This window comes from Camelus dromedarius, chromosome 14, assembly GCF_036321535.1.
Source record: "Camelus dromedarius isolate mCamDro1 chromosome 14, mCamDro1.pat, whole genome shotgun sequence".
Classification (NCBI taxonomy): Eukaryota; Metazoa; Chordata; class Mammalia; order Artiodactyla; family Camelidae; genus Camelus; species Camelus dromedarius.
Genome location: NC_087449.1, coordinates 31,548,216 through 31,556,718, shown reverse-complemented (window position 1 = coordinate 31,556,718; position 8,503 = coordinate 31,548,216).

The following is an 8,503-nucleotide window of genomic DNA, read 5'->3' as shown; positions in this document are numbered from 1 at the left end:
GGACCAGTGCGCTTGCGCCAGGGGTGTGCCCGCAACAAGCCCCGCCCATTGCCCTCCCTGCCAATCACAAAGCCGCACTCACTGGGACTGGCCCCACCCCTCTCTACACGCAAGTGAGAGGTTTGCCGGAAACAGCCAAGAAGAGAGAACGTGATCATAGATTGGTCTGGCAGCCTTGAGTAAATCACCGTCCCGGAAGTGCCCTCTAGGATTTAGGGAGGTTTAACTCTATGATCAAGGCCGATCTCCTGGGTTTTGAAGCTGGTGTTCCCTCTCACTGCCAGGGCCCGGCCCACTCTTCAATAGGTAAATAGCTGGTGATAGGGTAACTATGACAACGATAGGCAATGTCGTTTAGAATCTACCCTATGATTTTACAGGCTTTCAATTTAAATAAATTTTAAAAATTTAAACAGTTGAAATAGGGCACCTTTCTTTAGTCTTTAAGACACTAAATCAAACTTTAATTCACAAAATATTTTTTTGAGCAGCTACTACTACCAGCTCCTTGTAGATAGTCAGATGGTGAACAAAATAGACAAAGTTCCTTAGATTTAGCGTAGCTTACATTCTAGTCAATAAACCAATACAGTGAAATTTAAAGGGAGGCCAAAGATCAAGGTAAATGATATTTTAATGCAATTAAAAATTTTTAAATAAAAAATAAAATCATACAAAAACTCCATGGTGAACAAATTAATCAAAATTTTATATAGGGGGTGGGTAGGTATAGCTCAATGGTAGAGTGAATGCTTAGCATGCAAGCATGCATGAGGTCCTGGGTTCAATCCCCAGTACCTCCATTAATTAATTAATTAATTAATTTAAAAATTAAAAAAATTTTATATAGACAGGATCTATTAAACAGTGTTAAATGCTATGGAGAAAAATTAATTAGGGAAAGGATGGGGTTGGAGGTCAAGTGGTTGCCATTTAAAATAGAAGGATCAGGTAAAACCTGGTGGAGAAGGTGACATTTTAGCAAAGACCAGAAAGATATGAGAGAGCCTTGAGGGAAGAATGTTCCAGACACAGAGAACAACAAATGGGAGTGCCCTGAGGTGGGAGCTGCATATCATATAACTCTACCTAACTGATAACATCCATAGTTTATGCAGCACCTAAAGTGTACCAAACCCAGTGCAAGACACTGGGGATTCAGATACTGACCCCAAGAGGCTCTCAGCCTTGCAGGATCTGCCAGGAACAACACTGTGTGATCAGCGATGTACTGGAGGCTGAGAACAGTCCTGTGGGAGTGTAGGGAAGGAGGGTTTCCCCAAGGAGGAAGCTGATCCTGAAGGATGAGTGGGGTTTCAGCACAAGAATGGCAGGGGGAGTGGGGTGGAATGTCCAGGACACTCACAGACATAAAATTAGGAAGCAATGAGCCTGTGTGTGGGAACCATGGGGTGTAGTAGGATTTACATCTTGATTTCCCACAGCTCCCAAAACAGTGCCTGACATACAGGCCAAAGCAGCAGTTCTCAACCTTGACTGCACTAGGAATCATCATATGCGCCCCCTCCTCCAGCCCCAGCTTCGAGATGCTGGTCATTGATCTGGGGTGGGGCTGGGCATCAGCACTTTGTAGTCCCTCAGTGATTCTATCGTGCAGCCTGGGCTAGATTTGCTGAGCTGGAGGAAGGGCACCAGGCAACCTGGTGGGAAGCGGGGGGATGATAGATGCATGTCATCATCATCCCAGTCCTACAGTTGAGAGAAATACAGCTTGATGGGCCCCACAAGGGGCATCCGCTCATCAGCTGGAAGGCCAGGCAGACCTGGGCTGGACTGGAGCCCTTTTGCTCTAAGAACATCGCTCGGCCTCTGCAGCCCAGCACTGTGGTTGGGGCTTTCTCCGAAGAGTGCAATCCCAAAGGTTTTACTGGGGCAATAGTCTCCATGCTTCCTCTCTAGGGGCAGGACGTGAATAATCATCAATGTATTTCGGGATCCAAAGTAGCCCTTACATTTCTCCCTGCTCTCCCTGCACGTTATTACATCCCTTCCAATCCTGGAAAAGCCAGGCATCCGTCCTCTGCACCCTGAGGTGTTAATTATTTCTCAATTAGCAGTTCCTGGCTGTAGAGCAGAGTGGTGTGGAGAGGCCTAATGACTTGCCATGTTTATATACCCCCACATCTTCAGAGCACTTTACCAATGGTAACTAATTAATGCTCACAACCCCCTTGGGAGGCAGGCCGAGAGCTGCTGCCTTTTACTGCGAATTTGCAGGAGGCTCTGCAGCCAGGAGCTGCAGGGTCTGCTCAAAGCAGCCATGGTCAGGGTAGATTTGCTCCCCATTGAGAAAGTCCAGGGTGGTGGAGACCAGAATATAGCCCTATTGCTGCTACCAACTTCTTGAGTGACATTTCAATCAATTAATTGATCAGTCATTTATTGGGTGCCTTGTTTTAGAGTTCATTCAAGGTTAAAACCTCACAAGTTTCCTAGAATAGAAAAAGAAAACTTCATTCATTCATTCACTCATTCATTCATTCATTATCATCTGCAACAAAGCAAAAGCAAAGCACCCCACCCTTGCCTTGGCACCCAGTCCCCCGGACTCACTATGCTCTTGGTGGTTTCCACCGGCCACTGGCCAGACTGGGAGTCCCTTGAGGGCAGGCACAGGTCTGGCTCTTTCCTGGATCCTCAGCCCTAAGCAGAGGGCCTGGCCCAGTCGAGGCTCAGCTAAAGGTTTTGCTTTTTGTTTGTTTTAATATATCAATCAATAAATGAATGGATGGTTTGTCTCTCTTTCTGGTCAGAATGCCTCTGAGGACACGTTGAGTCATCCCTGTACCCAGAACCCATGGTCTGGCACAGAGAGGGGCTCCTAGTGTGTGTTGAATGAATAGTGGAGGCTGAGGTCATGGTGAACTCCCTGACCCTAACTTACTCATAACCTCCTAGAGAGGCCATCTCTCAAAGTGCTGGTCCCAGCAGCCTGTGGTAAGAAGCTGTGCAGAGGGGAGAGCAAGATGCCAAGTGAGCAGCATTACAAGGAAGGAGTGGGATCAGGGAGGGCTTCTAGGAGGAGGGGACATGAAATTGAGTGGGTATAGCTCTGTGGTAGAGCACATGCTTAGCATGCATGAGGTCCTGGGTTCAATCTCCAGTACCTCCATTAAAAAAAAAGAAAGATTACGAGGAGATTTCTAGGCTAAAAATGGAGAAGGGAAAGACATTCTAGTCAGAAAGGCAGTAAGTCACACTGGCTATAAGGAAGACTTCAAGACAGTTATGGCTGGAGCACAGAGCACACCCAGGCATCTGGGGAGCACAGCTGGAAAGGCAGCGGGTGCCAGTGTGCCAGGGTTAGCTGGCTTAGCCCCAAACAGCTCCTTCTCTGAGAAAAATCCCTGGACATTTTACATTCCAGTCTTCAGCATATATGTGTTATAATTTGAAAATAAGTGTAATTGTCACTGCAGGAAGATGGCTGCCTCCTCTGCTGAGGGCACTGGCCAGTGTGAGAGCAGGCCTGTGGGCAATGGAAGGCTTTTACCCCAGGGAAGGACACGGCCAATTTCCCTGGTGTGTCTTCGCCTGAGTGAGGTGTGAGCTGAGACTGGAGGAAGGGGATGGGGAGAGAGGCCGGATGGGAGACTCCTGCAAGGGCTCAGAGTTGGGCAGTGAGTGGGAGAGGAGAGGACAGACTCCAGAGAACCATTGAGATAGTCTGCCCATTGGACTCCTGAGCCGACCTCTTAACCTGTTAGTCCAGCCCGGCCCAGACACTGGACTGGAGGGAAAGGGGGCCTTGCCTCAGAGTCCTGCCCAGCCAATTCCCAGCTCTGCAACCTTGGGCCAGTTACTTCCTTGCTTCCTCATCAGTAACACGGAACTTGTAACACACCACATGGGGCTGCTGTAAAGGGTCTGCGAGAGATGTAACCAAAGCATTGGCTCACCCTTCAACCCATTCCGACTCTGGGGACCCCAGGACTGCCCTCGCTCACCACAAGGAAACAACCAACCAGCATTCTGTTGCAGCCTCTGTTTCCTACACACTCCCCACTCCAGCCACTGTGTGGGATGCCACTACCCTTTGGTCTTCAGGGCCCTCTTCCCTGGGGCCCAGAGTGCCCACTGGTTCAGTTGTTCAGTGCTCAATCTAGGATGATTAGAGCCCAGAGAGGGCTGGGAAGGTGGACCTCTTTTTTAAATCAAGATTCCTCAGAATTGAAGAGTGTGGCACCGATCATCATCACCATCACCACTGTTCACATCTGTAGAGCCCTTGCTGTGTGCCGGGGAACAGTGTTAAACATTTTACACACATGTCTGATGAAATCCTTGCAATAAAACCCCATGAGGTAAAATATCACTGTTATGTCCATTTTACAGATGAGGCAACCAAGGCTAGGAAAAAGTTACCTTGTGCATGGTCAACACAACTAGTAACAGGGGCAGAAAAGATTCATCTCCAGGTCTGTTTGATTCCCAGCCTGATCTCCCCACTGGGAGCCTCCAATGGCAACTTTTTTGTATCAAACATACAACCAAAGTTGTGGGAGCTGTCACCCAAAGAGACCCTTTCTGTGTGTTGGGGTCCCTTCTGCTGGAGGCCTGCTTTCCAGGGGCTACCTCAATGGCATCTTCTTGAGGAACCCTTCCTGGAAGCCCCCACTAGCAAGGCCTGCCCTTATCTTGAGACCCCTCCGAATTCTGTCTGGGTCTCTCCTCTGGCCATTTCTCTCTCCCAGGTGTGTCACAGCTGAGTGTGTACAAGCGGCAGGGCAAACAGACCTGAGTACAAATCCTTGCTTTGTCACCCACTGAGGATGTGCCTGTGGGTGAGATACTCGACCGCCCTGAGGCTCGGATGCCTCATCCTGAAGATGGTAGTGACATCTTCCCTGTGAAGTTGTTATGAAGATACCAAGGAGTTAGCCCAGGTCAACGGCTTAGCCTGGTGTCCGGCACACAGTCAGGGTTCAAAAATGTTTGCTATCATTACTATTATTTTTAATGATGAAAGTGCCCGGCTGGCACAGTGCCTGGCACACAGTCGGTGATCAACCACATGCAAAATGTCAGTCTCCTCACCGCAGTAGAGACTTTGAGCTCCCAGAGCAGGGAAGGCCCATGTCCCATTCATCTCTAGTCCTGCTGTAGTAAATCTGCTCACTATGTAGAAAAGTTTTGCACATAGTAAATCTCAATTTGTTTGCACATTGTAATTCTCAGTACATATTTGCTGAATTAATGTCTTTCTGAAGAATTCCCTCCATTCATAAGAAAGGCTTGCTAAACTGCAACAAAACAAAATCTCAGCAATAGCTGATCTGCCAAACACTCTCTTTTGAGCTTCTGCTTTGGGTTTGCTCTGAAGAGCACTGGCATACCCAGAAGCAGCCTGGGGCACAGTGTAAATGCCCCAGGACAGAGGGAATGACATGTCTGTGAATTCCAGGTGTGACTGGAGCAGTTCATCTGGTCACTCTCACCTGGAAGGATGATGGCAATCTAGTTCCTTCCAACAAGCCTTTGCATTTACTGACTGTGTGACCTGGGGCCAGGGACTTACTTGACCTTTCTGGTCTTCAGCTGCCCTACAGTGGGGTCGGTAATCTCAAAATGCTATGAAGAGCAAGCAAACATTACGAAACAACTTTGTAAACTGAAAGTTCTGTGTTAATATTAACAATGGAAATATATTCAGATCATTCTTTTGTAAGATTAAGTGTGTAATGAGAGGATGACTTGTAAGTAATTAAATGAGATTATGTATGTAAAGCATTTGAAGGGCACCAGGTACCTAGCACTCAATATAGGATGAACTATTGTTAATCCTCCAGTTCGGGCTCCCGCCTGCTGCTCCACTTCCTGGTGGCTCTTCCTGGCCAAGTCCACGTGGCTCACTCCACCTCCTTCATGTCTTTGCCCGAATGTCACCTTCATAGGACTTCCTGACACCCTAAGTTTCACCACAGTCCACACCCCTACACCACAGCACTCCTGATACCCTCTCTCCCTACTTTCTTTTCTCCATAGCATTTAGCACCATTTAACATATTAAATATCTAGTTTTTGGTTTATTGTGTTATGTTACCTCAACCAACTCCTGACTCCACCCCAGTAGAATGTAAGCTCCATCCAGGAGGGCAAGGGTCTTTGTTTGTTTTGTTCACTGTGGCATCGCCAGTGCCTATCCTAAGGGGCACCAAACTTTTTCTGCACAGGGACAGTCAATATTTTATGCTCTGCATTCCATATGGTCTCTGTCACAACTACTCAATCTGTTGTTGTAACATGAAAACAGCCATAAAAATATGTAAACAAGTGACCATGGCTGTGTTCCAATAAAACTTTATTTACCAAAACAGGCAGTGGGCCTAATTTGGGCTGTGGACCATAGTTTGCCAACCCCTGGCCTAGATCATTGTCTGGTACATTGTAAATGCTCAATAAATATTTGTTGAATGAATTAATTAGTGAATAAATGAATGAATGAGCACCTGGTACATTGCCTGGTGCACAGCTGGTACTCAATAAATGCTTATTCCTTTCTATTTTATATGTAATAAATACAAGGTAGGCCCTGATGTATTGTGTTAGAGGCATAAACAAGGTCCCATGGAAGTACTGGAAGGGGGCAAAGTCCTCCTCTTGGGATGAGGGAGGACTTCAAGGGTGTCTAAAGCCGGCCTCCTTGAGAGGCAGACCTCAAAGCAAGGATTCAAGGGCAAGCAGTTTATTTTGGAGGCGATCTCAGGAAACACTAGTAGGAGAGTAGGGAAGTGAGAGAGAGAAGGGGCCGGAAATGAATAGAAGGTGTGATAATGAATGAGCAGATTCCTACTATAGGCCACTGGACCTCAGTCTCACATTCCTCTGAATTATCCTACACCCCCACCCCACCCCTGCTTATGAGGCTTGGGTATTTATCCTCCAATTTCCACTTCCCCTTGGTTGAAGTCTACTCCTGAGGGCGTCAACTACCCAGTGCTTCCAGCCAGGTGGAGAGTGGCAGGTGCTTGCAGCAGGATGACCTTAGCAGGTACCCAGTGGGTGAAGGGAGAGGGGACATGGCGGGCATGGAGGTGATACTTGAGCTGGCCTTGCAAGATAAGCACACACCGTCTTGTCTGAGATACTGTTTTCAGGTCTCTGATGCCCACAGCTAAGCCTAATCCTAACAGGGATGGTCACTAATAGCTGTTCCAGCAGACAGACAGAGAGCATCTTCTGTCCCTTGCATCTAGTTGGGAAACTCTCCGGAAAGGACGCTGATTGGCCCAACCTGGGTCATATGTCAGCATCTGCAGTCAGGGGGCAGGGTATTATGATTGGCAGCCCTCTGCCACCGCTCGGACTAGGGAAGGAGCATAGAAGAGGTGCCATTCCCCACAGGGAGAGGTGCTGGGCAGATGGAAGCAATAGCTCACCACCACAGTAAGGGTTCTTCTGTTTGTTTCTTTTACTTTGTGGGTGACAAGTAAAATTCACAGTGGAGCTGCAGTTTAATGAAACAGTTTACATGCCAAAATAGAACAAGCCCCATCACAAAGCTCTTAACTGGTTTGGAAACAAAAAAATGAAAAGTGCATTCAGATCTTCTAAGCGTGCAGTTTATAGAGCAACATACGTGAAAGAAGAGAAAGTAATCTAAACCCCAAATAGTTAAAAAGCCATTCACTACTACTCTTTAGCCTGCTAGCCACTCAGGGCAGTGGAAGGACCCTGGGAAAGTTATTTAACCTCTCTGAGCCTCAGTTTCCTCAACTGTAAAATGGAGACAATGCTGATACATAGCTCCTGGGCTTGTGAAGATTAAAGAGAGTGAGGTGTTTGAAACATGGGCCATGGGGACTGGCCCATGGCGAGTTCTCAGTAAATAGTTTTGATGATGATAATGATGATGATGATATTCTTTGACTTCCCTGTGGAATCCTGCCTGCTCAAATTGTTCTTCTGTGGCCACCTAGAGGCCGGCTGGAACTTTTCCCAAGCTCCACGGGAGTTTTTGCTCACCACTGTCTCTCCAAGCACAACCCCCACCTCCACTCCCCCTCATCTCCAAACTAGGGGAGGTCATATTCTAAACAGACCTGGGGGGATAGGAAAGGTGCTCCATGTAGGTGGAACAGGGTAAGGAGGGGCAAGAAGCAAGAAGTGGGGATGTGCAGTAAAGATGTGCAGCCCGGAGTGGCTGCCCATGGGAAGAGCGGGGGCAGGAGGGATCTGGCTGTGTCCCTAACCCCATCAGCAAGACTTGCCAGTGATTTCAGCCCCCTGGAGCCAGAGCCAGAGCTGGGGAGGGTTTATTGCTGGAAGCATGCCCACGATGCCGGGGATCTGTTTCCATCTGCTCATTTTACTGCTGAGTTGTAAAGTGCTAAATGTCATTATCCTCCCCTTCCTTAAACAAGAAAAAAAGTTAACAGCCTGAGAAAAGGAGATATTTCACTTCATTTGGCATCCAGCCACCATCATCCACACAGGGTGCTCCCCTGGGGCCTGATTAGGGACGGGGAGAAGCCCTGTTCTG